Raw genomic sequence first — 25,555 nt, forward strand, 5'->3', positions numbered from 1 at the left:
TCTCCCGCCAGGCCAGGCTGACTCCCAAAAATATGCCAACTGACCAGTTCTGTGACGGCGTCAGCTCAACTCTTAAAGCAGCAGCCACCCAAACCCCACGAGTAGCACATTCAGAATTCAAATTCCAACCCCCTCCCACCCCGCCTGGCCCACGGTTAAATGTTAACCATGAGCCATGCGTGTGCCCCCACAGCATCAGGAATACGCCTGGCTTCCCTCTCCCTTTCCAGTTCCCCTGGGACTTTTATCTATTTTTATACACAAGAACCTTTAGCACATAGATTTTCTTTAAATAAAATCTTATTTTCTCAGAAAGTTCCAAACAAATTCAGAGAGACAGAGAAAGAGAGAGAAGGAGAGAGAGAGATGTCCCTAGCTTGGCGTTATTCCTGCTCTAAATTTTAGAATGGTTTTGCATATTTGCAACAATTGTCATTTTTCCAAATCCCCTAACTATCTTCCTATGCCTGGCTCCGGAAACAAAGGGACGCGACGGTGCCTGGGTAGTCACAGAAGGCACGCGTTCCTGCCGTACAGATGGAGAAACTGAGATGCAGGATAAGCAGCAGGGGCCAACTCTCCTAGAGTGTCTCAGGGCTCCCTCTCGCCTCCCTCCTGTGATCAGAGAGCAAATGGTGGATGAGCCCCTGTGGCAGGTGAGAAATCTTTTAGGAAGAGGGGAGAGTGACAAGTGTGAGCGAAGGCCCTTTGTTCCCGTGCATTAGGACCTTATGCTGACAGCAGACCCTTCCTGGCCATCTGTTCCCACACCCTGCTCGGTAGGGCCTGAACCTCCTACACCAGGGTGCCAGGTGTGGCTTCCCCCGGGGTCACATGCAATTCATATCATTTGCCCCAAGTGTCTCAGCACTGGGCCCTCTGGTCCACAAAGCTGAAGGGCCCCGCACCCTGGCGGTCCCTCAGAGTGGGCCGCTGGACTTGACATCTGTTCATTTCCGGATCAAACTCAGGAAGGTATTGGCCTGAGAGAAACCCTGGTGGTGTGGGTTTTCATCCCACTGAATGCCAAAGGGTTTGGCTGGAAGGCCTAGGGGCCTGGGGTGAGGGTGGTGTATGGGGCAGGCTTGTCAGGTGACCGTGAAATCCTGACCCCCACCCCCTCTGGGGACACAACACCTGGGCCAACATGGAGCAGATAGGGCTCTCCTGTCTGGGGACAGGGGAGGAGCCTGGGCTTCCTGTCTGGCTCTGACCTAGGCTTCCAGGGAGGACTCTGAAGTTGAGAAAATAGGCTTTTCTCCCTCAGGTATCTCTGGTGCCCAGGAGGGGAAAAAAAAAAAGGAAGCTGGGGTGGGGGGTGGGGGGTGGGGAGCAGTCAAGGGAGGTGGAAGGTCAGAGGCCAACGTAATATTTACCCAGCCCAGCCAAGGCCTTTCGCTTTTATGAAGCAGGAAACCACTTCAAAGCAGCAACATCCCCTCTTGCCACTGTGTCTGCTCTCTGGTCCCCCTGCCTTTATGGGGCAGGCAGGGCTTTTTCACCTCCACGTCCTCTCCTCCTGAACCTTCCCTCTTCTCCCTTAACAGAAGGAGCCTCTGCTCTGCCTCCAGCTCAGAGAACTTCCACAGCTTGCCCATTGGCCTTAGGGCGGTGACAACGCCTAGGCGTCCCTGACAGCCCGTCTCTTCCCTGGATTTCTCATTTCCTCAGTGGGCGGCCTACCACTTTGGGACCCGAGGGCGGGGGGCGGGTTCTGGGGTTAGTTCCTCATCCGAAGCGTCCATTCCACAACAGGGCTGAAAACAGAAAAACGAGGACAAGGGGAAGCCCCAGACACCAGAGTCTAGCGGTTCTCTACATTTGGGGGGGATCATAGACGTCCCTCTTTCTATACACACACACGTCACATACATATACAAATACGTGTATATTTACACAGGTATAGACACAGATATAGCTATCAATGGCCTCCTGAAGCCCAAGCATGCCCCCTTGTTCCGCCTGCCCCAGTGCAAGATCTGTCCACCTTAGATATAATTTTAAGGTGCAAGGAGAGTACAGCCTTCCTCTATAGGGTTGGATAAAGTTTTTCTCCATTGAGGAGAAGTCAATCTCCTTTTCACCTCCTTCCATCCATCCTCCCTGCCTTCCCTCTGGACAGAAATCTTAACAAGAGATTGGTTCCCTCTCCAGGCAGGGAACAGGGCAGAGGTGGCTGGTGGCCTTGGCTCGCCCTGCCCAGCCAAGGTGTGGGGGTAAAATCCGAATTCTATTTCTGCCGGGTCTGACCCGTTTAATGAGTTCATTCAGGTAAGAGCGGGTGAGTTAACAGCAGGATTCTGGACACTGAAATGTGAGCACAGATGAGTAATAACATTTCCCGAGGAGCCACAGGGGCACCAAGCCGCCCACCGGGCTCTAGAGGACGGAAAGGGATGCAATTTGCATAGAATGCAGGGTGGAAAGCCCTCAGGAGTGTGGGCAGCCCGGCCCTTGCTGTCGGATGTTGGCTAACACAAAACAACTGCAAGGCTGGCGGTCCCCTGAATATCCACGGAGGATGAGGGGAATTAGGGGTAGTTCTGAGAACAGACATTCCCAAGGGCCCACTGAGGTTCTCAGGCCTGCGAGTCTCTCTCCTGGAAATCTACACCTTCCAAGGACCAGAGCCAAAGCTTCCAGGAGCTTCTGTGCCTTCACTTCCTTGCCTTCCCCCCCCCCTCGCCCCCCACCCCCAACACTGTTAACTCCATCCTGCCTTTTACTAAAGGCTCCCTAGAGGATCCTTGGCTTAGATCACCGTCCCCCCGACCCCTCCCACCCCCCCTCCCCGCTGCCCGCAGCATACTGTTTCTTGGAGGTAGGATCTCTTACATTTTCATCTTTGTTTTGCTGCTCCTCCATCCCTAGCATTGCACAAGGAAGTGATTGGTTTCTATTTGTTTAAAAGCAAATGGATTCCAATTTCTGCTTTTGGTGTCTTCCTCTTTGGCTCACTGCAAGGGCAAGACACGGGGTGGGGGTGGGGGTAAGCTTCCAAAGACCAGGGGTAAAGTTGGAGGGGATGTCCTGGGGTTCCCCTCTCATCCCCTCTTCCATAGCCCCCACCTCATCCCCAAACAAACCACCAAGGTGGGAAGAAGGGAGGGTGTTTAAAGACGGGAAGAGAAAGCCTGGGAGGTGAGCTCCCTGATGGTGCACTGGAGGCGCCTCTGTCCGAAGCCTCTGTCCTCTCTCTCTCTCTCTCTGGAAGCTTCAGAGAGAACGTTGTTGTGGGGGGTATGGAGGAAAGAGGTTCATTCATGGGCCATTCACGCGGAGCCCCAGGATCCCTCCCCCTCTTCCTTCTCAAAGACAAGCTGAACCTTCCGAGGGCAACCCCGTTGCCTTTTATCTCTCATACTCAAAGTAATTTTAGCCAAGGAAAAGCAGGATTAAACTTTCATAACATGATACATTTATCTTGTTTTCCTTCTTTTCTCTCTCTTCCCTTCCCTCCCTCCGCTTGACCCCAGGTAGATGCGAGCCAACCGGAAGCCAAGACGAGGCATCAGGGGCTCTGCTATCAGATCCGAAGGGATGCGACTCTCTGGCCCCCTCCCTGTCCCCAAACTTCGCTGTTTTTCCAGAGCCCTGTTAGACAGTTCTCATCTCCGCAGATGAGAAAAGCCTCTGGACTCTGTTCCCTCTCCATATTGTCCTCTGCTGAAATGAAAGAGGGGGATTATGACTCAGAGAAAGGCTCCCACAGAGAATATGAAGAAAAGATTAAATCGGCGATACAACGTTGACATGCGTTCAGTTCCTGAAAAGTCTTTCTAAAAAAGTCTCCTCGGGAGCAGGTTTGCTACCACCTGGGAGGATCTCGAAAATCTACATTTAGGGAGCTGGGGGCTGGAGGGGATGGGGGGAGGCATGTGAAGGCGGCTTGGGCTTGGGCCAAGAACTTCTGCTGCTGATAAAGGAGGCCCCAGCAGTCGGGGGGGGGGGGGGGTGCAGGCCAGCAGACTGCACTGCCTGCTAACTGGAGACTACGGCATCCCCTTCCCTGGGGCCGACCCCGGAGGCATCCTGCATCCTGCCTGCTGAGCCGCCGGGGCAGGCCTCTCCCCAGCCTGGCTGCACACACTGCTGGGGCGCCTCCGGTGACTGCTTCCCCAGACGGCGGCCCCGAGGTCCCCTGGCAATAGGACCCCACCAGTTGTAGTCTTGGGGTAGTGACAGCTGGGAGTTTCTAATATTTTTTTTCCTTCTTAAAAAAAAAAAAAAGGCACAGAAACCACAGTTTCAGGCCAAGCCTGGTTTTCAAGATCCCCCTCTAGTGGAGCTGACCTGCTACTTCAGCTCCCCACAGCAGCCCGGATGGAGCCTCCCCTTGCCTGGGAAGAAGGGCTCCCTTAGCCTAGACTGTTCTTTCCCACATGCTTTCCGATTGCTCCCAGCTCTGTGGCCTGCTCACACCGCCAATCTCTCCGTCCTTATCTTCCTTTCGCGGCACCCTGCTTCTCTGGGTCCCCGTGACTATTTCTACATCTGGACTTGGGCTTTCCACGTGTGACTCTGTTCCTGCATCTTGTGGGTCTGCAATGCTTGGTTCATCTGCCGACTTTTTATTTATTTATTTATTTTTATTTTTTTTAAATTCTGAAGTTCAAGAAGCCAGGTCTGATGAACTGGCAATGCTCTGACATGGCCCTGGATCAAAGGACCGACTCTGGGAGAGCCCAAATAGGGACCCACCAGTCAGATCATAGAAGCACTAGGACAGTCCAGTGCTCCTGGAGGAGAAGAGAACTTGGACCGAAACTCTCCCCTCTCCCATGCCCCAAGCAAATCTGGGCCCTCTGTGTTGATCCCTCTGCTTGAAACATCGTAGAACGTGAGCTTGGCGCTCTGGCTTTAGGGTCTTGAGTGGAACTGGTCTGCTCCCCTCAATCAGTTCTCTCCACCAGCCCCCCTCCCTGCTTCCTGGTGGCTGAGATGCACGCTGCCATGAAACAACAGGCAATGCCTGGGTGAAGGGACAGCTGGCAGGGGGTGGGAAGAGGGTGCCCCTGCCAGGGAAGGCGGGTGGGGGTGGGGGAGAGTAGGTCGGGGCCGGGACTGAGCCTCTGGCTGGAGCAAGGAGGGGAGACAGAACAAATGTTCCGCTGAGCCAGAGGGGGATGCAGGGAACACCTGCTGGGCTTCTGGGTTTCTGAGACCTATCTTTTCCCCTGAGCAGGAGATCTGGCCCAGGCCGGGCAGGGGGTTAATGGTTAACCAACTCTAGGAGCAGGGAACTTCTGCACTGCTCAGGCCTAAGCCTGCTCTTTCAGCTGTCACCCTCCCCTCCTCCGCTTCCTTTACACTCTTGCCCGGTAGGGACCCTGCTCCCCAACAAAGAACTTTCTCGCCTCTATTTCTGCCCTCGAATTCCAGATGGAACAGTGTGGAGCTAGATAAAGAGGTTCCATATGCCCCAGTGCCAGGGAATGGGGCCCCGGAGAGCCCGAGGGCTAAGCCGAGGAGAAAAGGGGTGTCCCCGTTCTTACCATCCATCCCTCCCAGGGCGCCTTTGGGACCGGCCGTTTGACCCCGGGAAGAACTGCCTTTCTCTGTCTCCGCAGGGCTCACCTTTCGAAATGACCAAAAAAGAAGTGGACGCACACCCAGCCTTCATGTACTCTAATCAGGCATGAAATCTTTGTAACTAAGTGAAAAAACTGTTTCCCATAAGGGAATCCGTTCCATTCATCATTGTTGGAACTGAGCATATGTGAAGGGGAGAAAAAGAATATTCACATATAATGAATTGATAGCAGACTGGCCCTGGGTGAGGGTGGTAGTGATGGGGGTGGGGTGCAGACGAGCTGCAAAGCGACAACACCTCGAAGCCAGTCTCCCTGTGGACAGTCCTGAATTATTTGTAGTTAACAGACTGTAACACAATGCTCCAGTCTCTTTACGACCAGAATGGGGGTGGGGTGGGTGTAGGGGCTTCGGCTTGCCTTGGAGCTCCTTACCTCTCCATTTGCCATGATGGACAGAAGTATATCGGGCCCCAGTCTGTGTGTGAGTGGAGACAGCTGTGTGGCAATGCAGAGAGACAGCTGGGGGGTGGGGGGGGGGGAGCTGCTGCTGCTGGGGACAGGAATTGCCTCCCCTCACAACAAACCTCATATCTTGGGGAGGCAGCTGTAGAAAAGGAGGCAGGATAGCGACTATAAACCCCCAAACAGTGACAACTCCAGCACCATAAATATTCCATAGTACCCGAACTGGGGAGTTTCGGCTGCTGCCAGCTGGCGCCTTGGATATTTAACTGTGGCACTGGTTTCCCCTCCTGCGCCTGTGTCTTCTTGTAACGTGCCCATGAAATAAAGATGAACGGGCTCATCGGAAGTATTGGCAAATGGGAAAGGGGTCCAGTGGAGAAGTAGCTGTTCTTTGACAGTTTTCTTTTTTAACCTCATGCTATAAGCACAGACTCCAGGATTCCAGATGGTGAACTTTTACATTTACTACACCTGCAAGCGTTTGGCTGGTCAAGCATGTTGGAGGGTAGGTGCTCCCCAGCTCTGGGGGGACAGGGATAGGTACTCAGGCCAGCTCCGAAATGGGAGTCACCAATCTGATAATGACATGGTTTCTTTTGGGGGATGGACACGTAACACCACAGTTTGCTCTTCATTTGGACTTGGGTTGAAAGGCCAACCAGCCCCTCTGCTCTACTACAGGGTGTGAGGTACCCCGATCCTCCCGTCCTATTAAAGAGACCGGGATGGGGGCAGGGGTTCTCCAGCCAGACCCATGACCCCTGGGCAGAGGAGACCTTCCGCTACTTTACTTTACCCCTTCGGATCCTGCTGATCCTCGGCAGCATCCCCACTGCACCTCGCTCCAAATGTCATTTCCATTTAACTGCTTTGCAAGCCAATTTGCCCCGTCCTAATGCAATTTGCTGAGGACAGTGAGGGAGCAGAGAGGGCAGCCTGCATTGCCCTCCCTTTATCAGCGGGTCCCTGAAGAGGGTCGGCTGGGGGCCTGGGGGACAGAAGGGAAGGCTCCTTCAGGTCATGCAGGGAGGGCAAGTTCTAGGATGAGGAAGGGTCCCGGGAAAGGCGGACATGCCAGGTGGAAGAAGGGAAAAGAAAAACAACCTCACTGGGATATCTTGACAGATTGCTCTCAGTTTTCTACTCTCTTGCCTCACTCCACCCCCCCCACGACCCCCCACCCCAGGCCAAGGAGGAGAGATCACAGGTAATTAGTTCAAACGGTGCTGTGTGAGGTGAGAGGGAAGTTAATGAATTCTCTCTTGCCAGGAGGTCAGAGGAGAGAGGACTGCTAGCAACTCCGGGAGCTTTCTGGGGTGATTGCACAAAAGTTGTGCATTTCAATTAGGAATAGCTGAATTCCTCCAGCCAGAGCTATCTCTTCCGGGGCTCTGTCGCTCTGTGGAAGGCCCCAGAATCCAAAGCCTGCCCAGAGGGAAGAATGAAGTTTCAAGGTCTGGGAAAGAAGCCCAGCAAGACAGGAGCCTGCTTCTGTGTTGGGGAGGGGAGGGCTGAACTTGACTCCCGGTCCTAAAACGTCCAACCCAGCCCAGACACCCATCTTAGTCAGCGGCTCCCGGACCTTGTCCACTGTGCTTGTGAATAGCAGGAAGGGAATGAATGGATCCCCCAATTTTTGTGGGTTCCTCTGAGCCGCTAGACGCCCCCCGCCTCAAATCACGGCCACAAGCTATAGCTGGCAGCCCCCCTCCCTCAAACCGGTCCTGTCCCTATGTCCCTTTCATGGACACTTCTGGTATGCAACTGCTCCCCTAGGATCTTGCATTCCTACAGGAGACCTGATCAGATTCCACTGCCCATTTCACAGGGGGGGGGGGGCCTCTCATTCCTGGACTCTTAACGGGCCTGGAAGCCCAAGCCTTTTACCCACCTCGCCCCCCCCGCCCCCATTATCTGTCACTCAGAGCTGAGTTTGCGCCGACAGCTACTCCTAAGGCCAGGGTCACCCCAAACAGGTGGACCTGGAAGGGTAGTTTCTGAGGACTCTTTCCTTGCTCACCCAGACCATGATCAACATTTATAGAGACTACCTGTGGGGTAGATAAAAAAGGGTCGGAATGTTCCAAGACCCCTACCTCACTTGTGGGGTGGGGCAAGAAGGAACACATGGAGGGAAATATGTTCCAATGGTTTAGGAGGAGCTTTTCGGATCCCGGGCGGGCAAGCTCCCGCTTCAGCCCTCGGCCCCGGCCCCGGCGCGCTGCTCCCCCCTCCCCCGGGGATGGTGCCAACGGGCGTCTGACCACGAGGGAGCACAGCGAGGCGCATGGAGCACTTGTCCCCACTCCGTGCCTTGGACTCGCTCCCGGGGGGCTCAGGGACCCCGCGCAGACCATGCATTCCCTTCCATTCCCAAGTCCCCTGCCCCGAAGCGACAACCGGCGGCCCCGGCACCCCCGCGGGGAGCGCCCCCAGGCCGAGCCCAGTGCGGGCCACGGTGGCCTCGGGCTCCGGGCTGTCGGGACCGCCCCGCCGCCCCGCGCTGCCGGGGGCCGCCGAGGGCCAGCAGGTGCGCGGCCGGCCGAGACGCACGGCGGAGCGCCCTCGCCCCCGGGAGCCCGCGGCGGTCGGGCAGCCCCGGGCGGGGTCGGCGGCTGGGAGCTCGGGGTCCGCCCGCACCCCCCGCGCACCCCGCGCGCAGCCCCGCGCGCAGCCCGCCAAAGTGGCCGAGCCCCCCGGGGTGGGGCGGGGGGCGGCGGGGGGGGGTGGTGAGGGGCGGCGGGGCGCGCGCGCTCGGGCACAGGCGCAGGCAGGCGCCGCTTACCCAGCTCGGCCGACGTGTCCGTCCGTCCTTCCGCTCCCGGCCGGTGCGCCCCGGCCGCCGGGCTGCCCCTGTCGCTGCCCGCAGCTCGCGGTCACGGGCACGGCCAAATCCACGCGGAGTCCGAATGCATACGGGGCTGCACGTCCAGCCGCCGGCCCCTCGTCCGTGTCCCCGGAGGGGCCCCTGGGGCTCGGGGCCGCGCGCCCTCGGTGCCCCGCCGCGCGCTGTGGCCGGAGGCGCGGGGGGGCGCGCGCGGGGGCCCGGCGGCGTGGGTGTCCCTGCGGCGGGAGCGGCGGAGCCCCGGCTGCCTTCAGGGTTTTCCAGCGCGACTTTCCGGGCTGCTCTGACATCAGCAAGCCCGGCGCTGCTTCCTTCCCTTCTCGCTGCCCGGTTCGGTCACAGTCCCATTTCCTCCGGGAACCTGGCTTTCCAGATCTATTTCGGGGCTGGCTCGGCCGGCGGCGGGGCCCCGCTCGGCTGCTCGCCGCTGCCCGGCCCGCGGGGTCTGCTCGGGCCCGCTCGCCCTCCCGGTGGCAGAGCCCCTGCCCCTGCCGCTGCGCCCCGGCCGCCCTCCCGCTCCAGCCCGGCGCGGACGCCGCTGCGCCCGGCGGCTCCGGCGGCTCCGGCGGCTCCGGCAGCTCCGGCTCCCGCGGTGGCGGCGGCGGCGGCGGCGGCGGCGGCGGAGCCCTGAGCGCCGGCCTCCCTATATTACCATGCAGCTCATTATCATAGAGGCCGCGCGCGTTAACCCGCTCCCTGCCGGCCGCGCCCGGGGCCGCCCCCGCCCCTGGCACCGCCGCGCGCCCCCCCGCGCCCCCGCCGCGCCCCCGCCGCGCCCCCGCCCGCCCCGACCGCCGCCTCCGCGAGCTGTCAACAAAGGACAACCGGGTTTGGCACCCGGAGGCCGCCGGGCTGCACGCCCTGCGCCCTGCGCAGCCCGGACCCGCCGGCCACCTTAAGTGGCCAAGGGGGCAACGAAATCCTGCAAGGGGCGGGGGCGCTGGGGACTGGGGGGAGGCCTTGAGACCGCAGCCCGCCAGCACCCCCCATCGACTCCGCACCCCCGCACCCCCCAGTGCGCGGAGCCCAGCACGCCCGCCCGCAGAGTAGGTGAGGGCAGTGGGGAGGTGCCCCCCCACCTCCCCTTAGCACCACCTGTCACCGCGTCCATCCCGCACACGTCCCTCTTCATCTTTAATGCGAGTGACGGGGTGAGTGGGGAGGAGCGGGTGCGGCCCGTGGGGTTGAGAACAGAGGGCCTCGGAATTGGAATTGGTGGCAGCAAATGCCCCCCCCCCCGCCCCCCGCCCGGCCTCGCTCGTGGATTTCTAAAAGCCAACACGCTGTCAGGTGAGGTCTGAAGTTGTTATGAATTATTGTTTTTGTGATGCAAAGGTGAGCTTTTGCTCTGAAGCTGGAGCGTCCAGCTCTATTTGGGATCCTGGGCACCTGGCAAGGCTTGGGGGGTGAGGTGAGGTGCGGTGCGGTGGGGTGCGGTGGGGTGGGGGGCCAGAGGGGCGCTTTCCACATTCAGGCCCCACCGAGCTTGTCTGGCAGGGGGAACCAGAGGTGGAGGTGAGATAACTTATTTTAATGACCTAAGGTGAGCTGTCTCTGGATTCCGGATGGCGATGCCTCGGTGCCTTTACGACCATTGATTCGGTGCCATGTAGTCTCCTGGTGTCCGCAGGGCCTGGACGTGGCTTTCCGAAGGAGGCCTGCAAGCTAGACCCCAGTGAGCTCGCAGGATCTGCGTAGTCCCTGCTCCAGCCGAGAGCACAGCGAGTTTACTCAATATGTTCAAGTATTCGGATAAGCTCCATCTACTGCCCTCTCGTGGCCACAGTCCTCAGTGGTATAAACAGAAAAAATTAAATTAAATTAAAAAAAAAAAATCACTCCTGGGAAGCCTGGAGGGAGTCCATGAAATTCCCTGAGCAGGAGCGTAGGAAAAGGGGTGGTGGTAGTTGGGCATTTAGGCCCGCGAGGGGTCTTACACAGTCGTCCACTCAACACCGTGTAGGATGTGTGTGCAGGAAACTCTAGGCTTTCCTTCATCGACTGAAATTACTTAATTCTTCAAAAGTTCTCTCATCATTGTAATTAGCTGAAATTTATCTCCTTGTGACTTTCACTGGTTATTCCTGGTTGTGTCCTGTGGAGCCACATAGAATCTGTCTAAGCTCTTTTCCCTGATCCATACCTGCTTTTTTTTTTTTCCTTCACACTTCTTTGGTGTTTATTGTTGGCACCCCTCCAGGCAATTATCATAAGTTACCCCATATTATTATTTATTTCTCTTTATAAGTAGGTCTTGTCTCCCCATCCAGACAGTCTTGTCTACCCTCTTATCTCTGAGTAGACTGAATATAAATCGCAATTTATTAAAGAATATGATTTGAAGAAGATGCTAGGAATTTTGGAACAGCATTTCTCCCATCTGATTGATACGTGGAACATCAGTCTGGCCAAATACACCCAACACAGCCAGCGGTAGGGTTGAAAACACCCAACTGATAAAGCTTGTGGCTGAAAATTAGGACCTTCTGGTTCTAAATCAAATGCTCTGTGACCCTGGAAGGGGGTCACGTCTCTACCCCATGCCTCAACTTAATCACATCTTGGGAAGATTATCATAAAATTTAAATACTCGTCCAATACCACCTCCCCCACCCACGATCCAGAAATAAAGGCTAGAACCAGGAGCAAAGACAGGGTAAAATGAAACAGATCCTTCTACTCACCCCATGCTTCGTCCTCAGCCATCCCTGTGCTTCCCAAATGAAGGGAGAGGGCGAGAGAGCAGGGAAGAGAGAGAGGAGACAGGTGAGAGAACACACTGCAGGCAGCATGACACAGTGTCACCAAGTTCCCACATCGTCACTGGACAAGGTCTAAGATCTGAGTCCTGTGAGGTTATGGGGGTACCTACGGTCAGCACAGCAGCTGGAGGAACACTAATCTGGTCTACTGGGCGGTACCCTGGTGGAAGCCCACTTAACATCTCTGGGCCTCAGTATGTCCATCTAGGAGATGGGACTTTCTACCTTCAACCTTCAGATAGTTGATGGAATTAAAATAGACCTATGTAAAACCATTGGAAGAATTAATAACATCATTAAAATGGAAAGATTTGTTCATATTTTTAGTCCCAATAGGCTAGAACAAATATGGACCTTATTAGTTAAGCACATAATTATAACAATATATCTTGGGAATTAAAAAATAACAACTGGAGTTCATGATTTGTATTGAAATATAACATCCCATGAGGCGATGACAATATAAATGAGCCTTTGGTCTTTAAAGGGGTTTCACTAAGCACGTCCCTAGATCACTGGGAATTCATTCATTCATTCCACAAATATTACTTATTAACAATAAGTTTATGATATTTCCTCTTTTAATGGAATTGTATACAGTACATGACCATCTCTTCCACGAGTATTTTTTAAAGACATCATGCTACCGATCATGCTAATAGGCTCCATACCCCTCAGACCTGCCTATGTTTTTCTGGAACTTGAGTTTTCTGGTATCTATCTAGACTTTTGTGTCTTCTTCCTCATCCTGTCCAGCTGGTGTCAAACCCGTAGTCCCTGGGGGCCCACGGAACCTCAACCCGATGCCTTGCAGTCCATCCTTCATTTCCACAAGGGCAGACAGTCACAGCCCAGCACAGTTCTGGACAAGCAGTGGGTATTTAATAAATACTTATCGAATCAATGGATGGAAAGATGGATGGATGGATGAATGGATGGATGGATGGGTGGATGGATGGGTGGATGGATGGGCATCTGTTTATCTTATGTCAAATACTCATCTTTGGAAAATCCTTGCAAGCCCAACAGGGTTCTCCTCCACTGCAACCCACGCACCTCAGCTGGTCGCCGTGCTCCTGAAGCCTCACTCTTGCAAAGCCACCTGTGGCTGCTGCACTGTTAACCCGGGCCCCCTGCTTATTCTTTGTTTGTCACTAGATGGGTGACTTGGGGAAAAAGATTAGACAAGTAGAAGAGGACAAGGCAACAGCATTCTAGAAATGGAGCTGAAGGTTTTTTCGTGTGTGTGTTGGGGGGTGAGTAAAATGATTAAGTATTTTTCCTGCAGAGGGCAAGTCTGACTGAGCAGGCCTCCTCAGGCTCTGGAAAGCGAGCCTTAGACTTTGGGGAGAATAGGCCCAAATGGGCAACCGGCCGATCCCCAGAGGGAGTCCTCTCTCTGCCACTGCAGCAGCTCCAGCCCCACAAATAGACGCCAGCGCAGTAGCCCCTCAGATCCCGGGAGGTATTTTTGGTGCTGGAAGCCAGCCACACTTTGGCAGGCTTTCAGCATTAAGTCTGCTCCCTTTCAGAGGTGGTGGTGGGGGGGGTTGAGGGGGGTGGCAAGCCATCGCGTTTTGCATGGGAACGCTGCCTGCGAGTGTGTGTGTGTGTGTGCATATATTTAGGGTGCCTGGAGTGGGATGGGGGCTGGGCCTGGGAGGCCGCGTGACCTGACTGGTGGTCGGAGGTCGGGGTTCATGCTTGCCACTGCCATCGTGTGACCTTCGGGTGGTGCGTGATCTGTACCCAGGCTTGCGTCTAGCTCCCAAAGCTCAGGCCACTGCCGCCACCACCATCTCGAGCTATCTCTCCTCCAAACTCATGTCCCCTCTCACTTGCCCTCACCCCGAGACTTCACATTTCGAGACAGGGACACATTCCCCTTGTGGGTGGGCCCCTCTGTCTCCCATGCCGTACTTCACCTTGGCCCAGCGGACACTGTCAGGCAGCCACAGTGCAGAAGCAGCAGCCTCCTCTACCCCCCACATTGTTAGGAACAAAGGGATTGTTCTGACGGGCCAAACTGGAGCGTGTGGGCCAAGTCCCATGAATGGAGGAGAGGCTGCTGGGATGCCAGAGTGGTGAGCCTCAGGCTAGGCAGTGGGGACACGGGCCCAGGACACAGCAACGGGGCACCTGCTCCGGGGTTCTCAGTACCATTCATAAAGATGTCACCCCCCTCCTGCCTCCCCTCTCATCTCTTCACAAATCCCGCTTTCCTGTGTACTTTAAACAGTAGCGAGCCTGTTAAGGCTCCAGATCAAACAAGGCAGGATTTCACTCCTTTCTCACTAAACCTCCCACAAGCGGAGCTTATGTCCTGTATACCTCGCCCTCTTTGCCGAAGCCCCTCCTCCCTCCCATCCTTCTAGTATGCTGTTCTGCGAGGACAATATTCTCTGGGAGGCCCAGCCAGTTGCAGCCTAAACCCACCTAAGCAATTCCCTGGAACAATCCACGGGAATCCTTCATGCACACGGGAGGAGGTTGGGCGGGAGTTTGGACTGCTGGGCTTTGGGCGTGGAAGGTGAGGGCTGGGCGAAGTCCTCTGCTCACCATTTTGGCCGCTGCTCTGGGCCTGGCACTGGGAGTCAGAGAAAGGGCCTTTCTCTTCTATTTTTTTCTGAGAGGTTCCAAAAAAAGGAGACACTATTCATTTGGTCCTGCAGTCCCTGGCTAAGCCCCTCCGTGCCTCAGTTTCCCCATCTATGAAGTGGAAACAGTATCCGTCGCCTCGCATACTCTGCTTGACAAGAATCAGATAAGATACTGGCTGTGAATTGGAGCCAGTTATGCAGGCAGATGGGGAGGTTGTCTTAAAACCTAGCGATTCCTTCCAGAGCAAACTTCCCTTCCCCACCGCTGTGAATTGCAGTTCATGCTCTTGTTCGGTTTTCCAGGGAAAATAGCTGGGCTTGTTAGAAAAATCCTTGTTGGCTCAGTCGGTTAAGCGTCTGACCCCTGGTTTCAGCTCAGGTCTTGATCTCAGGGTCCTGGGATCGAGGCCTGCATTGAGCTCCCTGCTCAGCAGGTAGTCTGCTTCTCCTTCTCCCCCTGCCCCTCCCCACCACTCGTGTGCCCTCTCTCTCTCTCTCTCTCAATCTCTTGCTCTGTCAAATAAATAAATAAATAAAATCTTAAAAAAAAAAAAAAAAAAGAAAAGGAATGCCCTTTGGCTTGTGGGGTGGCTGCATTGCCTCCCCATCACTTTGGGCCTCTTTCCCTCCCACGCCTCCACTAGAAAATGCTACAGACTAAAATGGATTCTGTGTCTAACCTCGCCCCCCAAAAGCACAAAGCACATCCACATGGGAGTTGGTGCTTCTTACTAGGCAGCCCACATACACCCACACCTCCAGGCGGGCAGAGTGGCCTGGGTGCCTCGGTGCACACTCCTTAATTGTACAGGAATTAGAACGGAGTGGACCTCCATGGCCTGAGTTGCATTACCAGGTTGCTCCTTTGAGGTCCTCCTCTGCTCGGTGGCCCTCGCTTGCCAAGAAGCCCCACACTGATCTCTGGGCTCCGATGGCCCAGGCTGGCTCAGGTGACGGTTGCTCTCGGAGATTCAGCTGGAACTGGGCCTCCAGGCTTTCTGAGGATCCTGAAGTGAACACACCCAAAGCCAAGGGGACGGAGCCAGCACGGTTTGTACCTTTGAGATCAGAAACTAAGAACATGGATGGCTCGGTCGGCTGAGCATCTGCCTTCAGCTCAGGGTCCTGGGATCGAGCCCTGCATCGGGATCCCTGCTCTGCCGGGAGCTTCTCCCTCCACCTCTCCCCTGCTTGTTCATGTGCAATGTCTCCCCGTCTCTCTCTTCAATAAATAAATAAATAAATAAATAAATAAATAAATAAATAAATAAGTAAATAAAATAAAATCTTTAAAGAAAGAAAGAAAGAAACCCTAAGAACCAATAGGAAACTATCAGTTTGTCCAGGTTTCTTTCCTTAGACAAAATAATACCTTCCCTTCAGTTGCTTATAATTATCCACGTACAATGGTACAGGCCAGCATGCGCTGGGTGCCCACCCTCTCTCAATCGCAGTGCTTGGGAGAAAACACATATGATACGTAATCCTCACAAATGTAAGGTGATCTTACAATCTTACAAGGTAAGTACCATCACCCTGTTTTACAGATGCAGAAACTGATGACCAGAAAGTCAAGCCGTTGGTGCCAAGGTCACCCAGGTAGCACGTGGTGTGGTCAGAATCTGAACCCAGGTTTATCTGACATCCTTTTTCTCCAGTTATGTTGTCTTCTGAGGAGGCGAAAGTGCTGAGAATGTGGGCGTCCATACTTCAGATGCCAGGAAATGGGAGGCACTGGGCTTCATCCCTCTTAGCTGTGCACTAGCCAGTGACCCGGACCCTGCAGCAGGAGGGCTCCCGCAGATTCATCATGAGTCAGGGAAAGCTTCCACCCTCCTGAGGGTCAGGAGTGTCATCTTCTCTTACAAAGGAGAGCATGTTGTAGTAGCTACCATGATTATTATAAACAATCATATTAATGAGCTCAATTCTTCCCCATTTTGCAGGGTGTGTGTTTAACAATGAGACTTGGCCCAGAGGGAAGGAGTTGCCAGCGCATGCACATCTCCACTAGCTTATGTCACCTCTGCCCTGTGCAACACCACATAGGTGGCCAGGCCTGCCTTTCAAAATAATGGGATAATTGGGTGCAACGTGTGTCACCCCCACCCCTTAGAGAGAACCTGCCAGTCGATCTTTGTGGGAACCCACAGGGAGCACGGTGAGCAAAACACCGGCGTTTGCCTTCCCCTTGATTGCATCTGTGCCCTACAAACCCCAACAGAATTGAACTTACATCTCCTCCTAATTAGGGGAGAAAGAAAGACAAGAATGATAGCAGAAGAATTTCTTCTTGCCTCTAACTGCAAGGTCTTCTGGGATGGAACATTACCCTCTCCTCTGTCTGCCCCCAGCCGCTGACCTGTCTTTCCTGACTGGTGCGTGCCGTACCTAACACAGCGCCCAGGCCCTCCCAGGGACGGAGCCCCTGGGAGGTTGGGAAGGACCGGGAGGGGTGCCCGAAAAGTGAGACCTGGCCCCAGGAGCCTGTCTCTGGTCTGCAGAAGGCCGTGAACAGCAGCTGCTGGGGGGAGTCTGGGAGGCCTCACCCCAGACACTTGGGGGCCAGTCCAGGGCCCTGCAGGGGTGATCCCTGCTCTGCCGGGAGCTTCTCGGTAGGTAGGTGGGACCTCACCCGGAGAGGAGGCTTGCAGAGGGTCAAGTCCATTGCCCCGTGCAAACACTGCTTAAGTGAGGCCCCAGCGCCTGCTCCGATGCTGCACACTGAGGGCAGGGTGTGTGTGAACTACTGAAGTCTGGAAAGAAATAATCCAGAAATGTCATGAGCGCTTGGCCAGTGGGAAGCCACCGCCTCATCACCGGCATCATGGAACGGTTCAGAGACACTGGAATAAAACGCTTTAACATTGCCTTCTGTCCTCCGAGTTTCGAATTCCTAGAAGGAAAGATCCAGGTTTTTCCCCCAGCATCAGTCTCTTATGATTCCTCTTGTGAGATCGTCTCTTGCCAGGTGTCCCAGGTAGAGCATGACACGGGAAGCGAAGGACAACAAGAGCAATGCTCTGTGGCCACCTTTCTCTTCTGACTTTCCTCCTGTTTCCCTCTGGGGTCACAGCACGGTGTCTGTCTTCCGAAATGGCTTCTGTGTACTCGGAGTGAAAAGGCTGTGATTTCCCCCAAAAAAACAGAGGTTGGAGCCCCCTCTCTTGGGAGCCGGGAGACCTGGGTTCTGATCCTGCTTCTGTATTCCCTGACCTCTCACAAGCCCCCTCCCTAGGCCCTGGTCTCCCTCCTGACCCCCAACCCCCAACCCCCATCTGTAAGCTGTAAGAATTGGGCTCCACACTCCCCTGTCCCCCCCATACTGCCTCACCGCTCTCGCTCCACCTCTGAACTCGGAGAATGAAGGAAGGATGGGGGACACACAAAGCCTCCTTGTATTGGCTAAGAAAGCCCAGCGCCTAAAAACATCAACGAGGGACTGCAATACAGGGACAGAGCTGAGAAATAGGATTTTGCCTTTGAATTGTCTCAAGTGGGATGATTTCTCTCTCGGCCTGCCTTTGATAAACTCTTCTGTGCAGGGCTCTGGGGTTATGAATCTTCCTGAGTCACGGGTGGCTCCAGCCCCTTCGATCCATTCAGCTGACAGTATTTCCTGATGTTTCAAAGGCTGGAGAGTAGGGGACGGGTGGGTATCCTATATTCATTCACCTTCTTCTCCCTTCTCTCCCCCCACCCCTCCCAACCCCGACCCTGGAGCTCCAGCCTTCTGTCTTTCTTGTGGGGTTCCTATTTTGTGTGGTTCTATGAGGTCTTGGCTTTAGGGCAAATCCCAGCCCAGGCTACTGCACCGCCCCCTTGCCCCCCAACGGGCTGGGGGGTGAGAGAGCCCCAGGTCTTGGCCTCCTGGAGAAGCTGAGAGCAGAAAGCCTTCCCTGGTCTCTCGGGGATGTAACCCCCCCTGGTGGAATGACAGGGAACTTTCCTGGCTTCCATAAAGCCCGGCAGCCTGGCAGCCCTACCTCGCCTCTGCGGTTTCCAGTGTGGCTAATAATTATTACCCTGTATTAATCACAACAATGGAGGAATTGCAGGCCATTATTTTGAAGTGATGGGCTCCAGTCAATGACGACTTGTGACAGGAAAGGGGGAAACATCAGCTCCAGGGAGCCCCCATGTAACTGGAGAGTTGAATGAAAGATGAGGACTAAAGGAACGTGTATTTAGTTCTAGTTTCTTCCCTAAAAAGGCCCTGTCACAGTAATTTCCCCTTCCATGCCCTATACCTTGCCATTATTTACATCTTCTTGGGAGAATAAAACCCCCCTCCTCATCTCCCATCTCTTGCTTCTCCCCCTCCCCCCGCCCCCCCCCCCACTATTCCCCCCCCCCCATCAATTGTGTCTTTTTCTGGAGTTTGGCAAACACAACGACTTCTTCCTGCTGTGCTTTCAGTGGAGTTGAAATCAATGTGGCTCTAGTTATATTTTTCCCTTAATCATTCTTTTTCCCTTTTTTTTTTTTTTTTTTTGCTGGAGAGCATTTTCACGAAGCACAATCACAGAGGAACAGAATGTCCTGATGTTTGGGTGAGCAGCACGCATTTCTTTTCTTTTTTTTTTTTCTTCCCTTGAATAAAAATAACACCCATAACTATAATATCAGAGGATATCGAGGCCATCTTTCAAGGGTTTTCAGAATCCTGCCCTACCCTTTGTGCACAGTCTATTTCTAACCACACCTACCCATCCACCTCCTAGGCATACTGGTTCCCCATCAGTCCCTTGAAATCGCTAAGCTCCCTTTACCCCCTGAACTTCGGCCCATGTGATTCCTGCAGTCTGGAATGTGTCGTCCCCCTTCAAGTCCCCCAGCCATCCAATGCGTCAGCAATCTCCAGGACCTTCTCAAGACCCATCTCTTTTGTAATATCTTTGCCAAGGGCACTTCAGGCTCCTACAGTGTGTGAGAGTCTGTAATCGTGGTTCCTACCCACTGCAAGCGTGGTGTAGAAAAGCCACTTAATAAATGCTTGCTGAATTCCTTCCATAATGCCATGCTTTTACCCACTTCCAAGATGTCAAAGGGCACTTTCTCTTGGAGAGGTTAAGTAATACATAGATCACGTGTCCGGGAAGTGGGAGAGAAGATACTAGAACTCCGATGTTTTAATTCCCAGGCCTGGGTCCTGTCTGTTCTGCGGTGCTGCATTCCTGCCACAGGCCCCTCTGACCTCTCTTGCTTCCCTTCAGCACTTCACGCCTCTCATCAGATTGCAAATTCCTTAAGGGCAAGGACCATGCCTTCTGTTTCTCTTGTATCTCAACGCTGGGAATGGAAGCTCTTCATCATCTGTAATCGCTTCACCCCAACTTTTCTTCGGCCTGCCAAAAGCCAATGCAAGGTCTTGCTTCTGATGCTGGGGTTTCCTGTGGACCTGGACTGACCACCACCCATGATATAGGTTCCTCACTAAGGCTGACCACAGGAGCCACCCCGCTGTGCCCCACTGACCTGGGTCACTTTCATTCATGGAACATGATGACACAAGAAAGGTCCAGAGGACAACGGTTTCTTCCTTCGAGACATTAGAGATGCCTTCGGTTCCACTGCTATCGGTTCTACCAACACCTCCAGCCTTATTTATTTTTTATTTATTTATTTAAAAAAATTTTTTTTATTCATAGAGACACAGAGAGAGACGCAGAGACACAGGCAGAGGGAGAAACAAGGCTCCATGCAAGGAGCCTGATGCGGGACTCGATCCCAGGACCCTGGGATCACGCCCTGAGCTGAAGGCAGATGGTCAACCACTGAGCCACCCGGGTGCCCCTCCAGCCTTATTTAAACAGAGCACCATCCTCTCTTTCCTGTTGACCGCTGAGCTGATGTAAGAACACGCCAAACTGTTTTGTAATTTCTAGATCCACCTCATCCCAGGACCTGAGAATCACCTTCGTGCTTTTGATGAGCTTCAAACTCAAACTAAGGTCCACTCCTCCTACTGCAGTACAATTTAACAGTTACTATTAATGATTGATATAATAATATAGAGAGAGCACGTTTTCACGTACGTTAGAAGCAGCCAGATGTTTTCTAAAGAGATTGACGGGCTCGGTTGTAGTTGCTAAGAGCCCAGTTTTCAGAGTGGGTTTGATTCCTGGTTCCACCTTCTTGCTAACGTCAGTCTCCGCCAGCGGTCAAGCAGGAAAAGAATGTGGACATCATAGTGTTATGAGAGTCAAATGAGAGTCTTGCAAACGAGTGTCTGGCACAAGAAAAAGTGCTATTTATGGGGCGGTTTCTCTGCGACTGTCATTGTCTGTCACTCACCGGTGGTGGCCTTGGGGAGGTCAGGTGGCCTCGCGTTCCTCCTCTGGGAAGCAAGAAGCATTGCATCCTGATACCTTTGGTGTTCAGAGCAACAAAGAAAGACAGGAAGTTGGGTAATTGTCCCTATTTTATTTTTTTTTTCTTTTTAATTTTTATTTATTTATGATAGTCACACACAGAGAGAGAGAGAGAGAGGCAGAGACACAGGCAGAGAGAGAAGCAGGCTCCATGCACCGGGAGCCCGACATGGGATTCGATCCCCGGTCTCCAGGATTGCGCCCTGGGCCAAAGGCAGGCGCCAAACCGCTGCGCCACCCAGGGATCCCCCCTGTTTTAAATGAAACACTGAGGTTTAGGAGATTAAGTGCTTTGCCCAAGGGGATGCAGCTGATAAACGGAGAAACCAGGATATCTCTATTATCTATCTATCTATCTATCTATCTATCTATCTATCTATCTATCTATCTGTTGTCTCCTGAGTCTAGCCCCATGCACTGTTTGTGGAGATGCATGGGCTGTCCTTCAAGTCTCTGAGTGATTCCATTTCCTTTGAGCATATGCTATCTTTACTTTTGGCCAGGGTTTCCCTACAGAAGGACACTGGTGTCTGCCTCTAAGGCCACTGGCATTGCCTCAGAGCCATCCGACTCAGGTAACTCAGTCTAGAAGAAGGCAGTGACCTTGAGACTGAGCCCACTAGGCTTTGTTGCCCCTCCCCCCCACCCCCCAACTGCTTTGGGGAGATTTTTGCCTCTAATGGCATTAGTGCGTGCTGTCTGCAGCTTGATTGGATTATCTTAATTGTTTGGGAATGAATGGCGCTCCTGAGTCAGGAATCCCACTTGACAGCTCTGGGGACTGGGGTCTGGTTCCTGTCCCCTAGAGCAAGCACAAAGTATGCATCTGTTTTTCACTTTCATGGAGAAGGAGGAGGAGGAGGGGGAAGGGTGTGCGAGAGAATTTCATAGTATGACAAAATTGGACCCCTTCTTGAGGGAAGGATAGTCTGGTTGGTGCTCTCTCAACAGGACCACAGTGGCTTTCACGTTTCCCTACTTCTCACCCACAGCCCTGCTTCCTTCTCTCTTATCACAGGCCTGTGTGGAAATCAGTCCAGAAAGATGTTGCCATATCCACTCCCAACAAAGAACCCCCCAGATTTAGGCCTACAGCTGTTGTGGTGGAAAGAGACCCTCCGGAGCATTTGGTCTGATCTTGTGTTCGCTTCCTAAAGTTGCCAGAACCAAGGACCATGAGCTGGGTGACTTAAAATGACAATTGCTTTTCTCACAGTGCTGAAGGCTGAAGTGGGAAGTCCAGGTGTCAGCAGGGCCCTGCACCCTCTGAAAGCTCTAGGGATGAAGCCTTCCTTACTTCTTCCAACTTCTGGCTGTTGTCCACAATCCATGGCTGTCCTTGGTTTGTAACTGCCTCACGTCATTGTCCGCCTCTTTTTGTCACATAGCCATCTTCTCTGCATCCACGTGCGCGTGTGTAGAGCGTGTGCATGTGTGTTCACCGGCCTCCTTAGAAGGACAGCGCTCAGTGGATCTGGGCCCACCCTAATCCAGTATGACCTTGATTTAACTTGATTTCATCTGCAAAGACCTCATTTCCAAATCAAGTCTTGACCAAGTAGGTGGTCATTCTTTATCTCTTTGAGTCCATCTAATGATAAGGCATTTACCATCTTATAAATTTTAAGAGGCCTAGAATATATTACTAATACTCTTGGCACCTGTTACAGTTTTACAGTACTTTTAGCCTGAAAGATTCTTAAATTTTAGCCTAAAATTTCCTTTTGAACCTTAATCCAGTGCAAGCAACGATTTCTCCAAAAGCCTTGGGCAGAAAGCTTTTCTCTACCACTGACCTCTTTTCCAAAGGCAATACGTGAGCAGCCGGGAGGCTCCCATCCCACGTCATAGTTTTGTGTGCATCCCAGTGAGAAAAAGAGACCCAGAATAATCACAATAAAATACTCACCATTAGCATCCCTATAGGACTCTTGCCTTCAAAGCCCTTCTGCCTCCTTCTCTGGCACACATTCAAGTTCACCAGCATGTGTTTGTCTACCCCCTCTGGTTCCCTTCATCCCCCATAACCGCATTCTTGGGGGCTGAATACATTCGTTGCCTTGCCTCACACAGTTGAAGCTGGAGAGGCCAGAGTGAGCCCTGGATATACATTGAGACAGGCCATCGTAGCCGTGTGTGTGTGTGTGTGTGTGTGCACACGCGTGTGTGCATGCTTGTCTGTGTGTGTGCACGCATCTACTCCCTGTGATTAAAAAGAAAGTGTTGGGTTTAATGGATGCATTCGATTACCATGATGACTCCCTCCCTGGAGCTTTCCAAAATCACCAGATGCACCAAGTGGACCCCCTCTAGTTTTTGCCTTTGGTTCAGACTGCTGCGGGCTGGGGACAGGGAATGGTGAGGATTATGTAGACCAACACAATGGAAGAAATCCCTAAACCTTGTTTCTATGAAGTTCTGCAGCCATCTCCTTCCACCAGGACACCAATTAGACTATCTCCGGCCTAGAGAGCCTTGGGGATAAAAGCGAAAAGGCAGGCCCCGAGGAAGCAAGTGTGCTGTGACTTCTCGGAGGCCCCCCGCCCCCGGCCATCCCACCCACCCACTGCCTCTTTTCACTGCTAGGATGAGCAAGGAAAATCAGACGGGAGAGCTCATTTAAACTTATTGTAGGAGGAGGGGATTTTCTCAGCCCACTCGTCTCTTCCTCTCAGCTCACACTGGTTGTCACTTGCTAGACACAGGCCTGGCCGTGGCTTTTGTCACTGAAGCTTAGACAAGTGGAATAGGGTCTGATTCGTGCCTTCTACATAGTTGCAGAAATGTGATATTGGGTGGTGTGGCTGAACTAGATGTCCGCGACTCTCACACAGCTCCCTTCATACCACAAAGCAGCCTCCGGAGTTTGGTTTGTCATCGGTGACGGCCCAAGAACGAAAAAGAGCATACATGCAGCCAGGGAAGGAGAAAGCCCGATGGGCCAAGAAGGCAGGAGAGTTGGATTCTAGTCCTAGTGCTGCCTTTCACTGCCCTTCTGATGCAGGCCACAATTGTCTCACCTTAGAGATTGGACTAGATCCCTAAGATCCCCTCTGGCTCTCAAGTCATGCCTGGGGATGGACGTGCCCAGGAAGGGATGAGAAGATTTGTATCATCTCTGCCCTCGGGTAATCCTAGGATTGGTAAAGGGAAGCAGCTGTTTTGCTAGTAGTGACAGAGCTCTGGGCCAGAAGATCACAAAGCCAGTTTCATCCTAGGTGTTGACAAACTGTGTGACCTTCAAAAGTAATTAACCTTTAGATGCAACCAACTCTCTTTCAAAGGCATAAACCCACCCTCCATCCTTCTTTAAATTTCCTCTGAAGAAAATCATCAAGGTAAATGAAATGACTGGCTAGCTTTTCTTTTTGGCTTTACCAACACGGACTCACACCATCTCAAACAGCAGAGGGAAGAATCTATTGAGACACATCTGTTGCACAGTGCTTGTGTGTGCTCCACTGGGGCATTTATGCAGAGCGGCAGTTGGTCAATGGCTCTCAAACTGGCTGTAAAACAGGATCATGGTTTATTATTTAATCCACATTCTTGGTGACCACTTTTGGAGATTCTGATTCAGTGGATCTTGGGTGGAACTTGGCAACCTGTACGTTTGTAAATGCTGAAAAAGTGAGATGGGTAATTTGGATGCTTATCCAGGTCTAATAAGCACTGATTTATGCATTCAGTTTAACAACTTTTCATTGAGGCTGGTGGATGTATGGAATAAAAAAAAAATGCATAAGGAGGGCTGGTTTGGCCTTGGCTTTCTAGGAAACCCTAGCAACTTTTACTACCAAGGGAGGCAGACATGAATGCTATCAATTGTAATCAGATAAAACTCAGGCACCAACCAATTAGAATAGAGCCATGAACAGTCAGAATGGAGGCTAGCTGTAAACAATTAGAGTAACCATATGAGTATATTGCGAGGCAGGATATATTTTTGGCTGTAATCAATTTGATGAGTAATCTATTCCTGGTGGTATGTCCTCAGAGGAATAATATTGGAGTGGAGTCTTGAAAAATGAGGAGGATACAGATATATCTTTGTATTTGTTTGGATTAAAGTAATTATGGAAGGATAAACCAATAAAGGATAGATCATAAAAATAGCATGTTTACCTTTAAAAGGAGGGAGGAAATAGAGTAGAGGACGCCGGGATAGGCACTAGAATTCTTTGAATAAACCATGTTTTATAGATTTGTCTTTGGAATTATGTAAATATTTTTACATAATCTTAAAACAAAATACAAAAAAAGCAATCCCTAAAAATTTAGAAAGTAAAATGAAGGGAAAAAAAAGAATTTAAATGTATATCCAGTTGGAGCATAACCACACCAAGAAAGTACTTCAAGTAACTTAAAAAAACAAGTGTACATTTTTTTTATATCCCTAGTGGGACATGCCCTAAGTACAAAATGAAGTACAAAATGAAACAAAACCTGGAGCTATTTTTTTGCAACCATGTTGTCATTGGTGATGTTCTACTGTTATTCTGAGGTTGCAGGATATGTGAACCTGTACCATTGTTTTTTGTGTATGTGTTGGTATATAAGAAATTATATGAATGTTCTTGAGAATAGGGATTTTTATTATGGGAGAAAGGACATACAGATGTAAGACCATTGATGAGAAGAAATACCTGTGGTTCTGCATCTGTATTGGAAATATTATTATTAAATCCCAATATATATTATCTTTTATTTTATTTTAAAGATTTTGTTTATTTATTCATGAGAGACACAGATCGAGGTACAGACACAGGCAGAGGGAGAAGCAGGCTCCCGACGTGGGACTCGATCCCAGGACTCCAGGATCACGTGGGACTCGATCCCAGGACTCCAGGATCACACCCTGAGCCAAAGGCAGACGCTCAACTGCTGAGCCACCCAGGCATCCCTATATATTATCTTTTAAAAAATACACATTTACTGACTCTGTATGGAGAAGACAAAAAATAAATGAACAATC

At 52.4% G+C, this 25,555-nt stretch overlaps 1 protein-coding gene across 5 annotated transcripts in view; it reads right to left on the reverse strand.

Moving 5' to 3' along the window:
- Positions 1–9,483, reverse strand: part of PLXNA2 (plexin A2) — a 206,089-nt gene extending 196,606 nt beyond the window's left edge. For 3 of the 5 annotated variants that reach the window (XM_049112064.1, XM_049112063.1, XM_049112065.1), the window contains exon 1: positions 8,785–9,483. The gene's annotated coding sequence lies outside the window, so the exon portion shown is untranslated. The remainder of the gene's footprint in view (positions 1–8,784) is intronic. The other 2 variants (XM_025429788.3, XM_049112062.1) reach the window with 2 other exon arrangements.
- Positions 9,484–25,555: the final 16,072 nt, after the last annotated feature.

Source organism: Canis lupus, chromosome 7 (genome assembly GCF_003254725.2).
Source record: "Canis lupus dingo isolate Sandy chromosome 7, ASM325472v2, whole genome shotgun sequence".
Classification (NCBI taxonomy): Eukaryota; Metazoa; Chordata; class Mammalia; order Carnivora; family Canidae; genus Canis; species Canis lupus.